Below are 1,217 nucleotides of genomic sequence, written 5' to 3'. Positions count from 1 at the left end.
AAGGGCCCATTTCGCTAACCGCCAATTCATAGAGGTCGGTTGCATCATAAATACCCGTACTGGATTAACATTGGAAATGACATAAATCGTTTATCCCACCAAGTAATGCCGCATCTTTTGCATTGCAAATACCAATGCGAGGCATTCTTTCTCAATCATCGGATATCGAGACTCGGCGCCTATCAAGGTCCGACTTAGGTAATAAACTGCCTGTTCGTGACCATTATCATCGTCTTGTGCTATTAAGGCGCCTTGAGGTAAATCAAGAACGGTTTACCTGATTTTGGTGCAACGAGAACAGGAGGATTCGTCAGATATATTTTGATATCTTCGAATGCTTTTTGGCAGGCGTCGTCCCAGATGAATGACACCCCTTTCTTGTTTAACTTAGAGAATGGCTGGCATTTCCCAGAAAGATTTGAGATGAACCGCCGGATGTAAGCTAACCGCCCTCGCAGTCCTCTGAGCTCTCTCAGATTTCTAGGAGGTTGCAGCTCATGTATCGCCTTCACCTTGTCAGGATCGATGTGTATTCCATTAGTGGTGATGACGAATCTAAGAAATTTTCCGCTGGACATTCCAAGGAAAGATTTAGTAGGGTCCATCTTCAACTGATGGCTCCGCATGAGATCGAACATCGTCTTCAAGTCCTTGATGTGATCTTCTTTGTTGCGACTTTTCACAACCAAATCATCGACGTAGCATTCGACTATTTTCCTGAGATGTTCTTGGAAAATCTTAGTCATCGCTCGCTGGTACGTGGCGCCTGCATTCTTTAGACCGAAGGGCATCACGGTGTAACAAAAGACACCGAGGGGCGTTCTGAACGCTGTATGCTTCTCGTCATCTGGGTGCATCTTGATTTGGTTATATCCTAAAAAACCATCCATGAAAGACATTCTCTCAAATCCACATGTATTGTCGATAATGACATCTGTGATTGGGAGAGGAAAGTCGTCTTTTGGACATGCCGTATTCAGGTCCCTGAAGTCGATGCAAATCCTGATTTTACCATTCTTCTTCATGACTGGAACAATATTGGCTAACCAATCTGGATGTTGCTCCTCTCGGATAAATCCTGATTCGATCAATTTCTTAACCCCTGCCTCAATGGCTTCCATAATCTGCGGACGAAACCGTCTTTGCTGTTGCTTGACAGGTTTGGCATCCGGCTTGATATCGAGGCGGTGCATTGCTACATTGGGGTCAAGTCCTGG

This window comes from Asparagus officinalis, chromosome 8 (assembly GCF_001876935.1).
Source record: "Asparagus officinalis chromosome 8, Aspof.V1, whole genome shotgun sequence".
NCBI lineage: Eukaryota > Viridiplantae > Streptophyta > Magnoliopsida > Asparagales > Asparagaceae > Asparagus > Asparagus officinalis.
Note: the sequence above shows the minus strand (reverse complement) of the source record.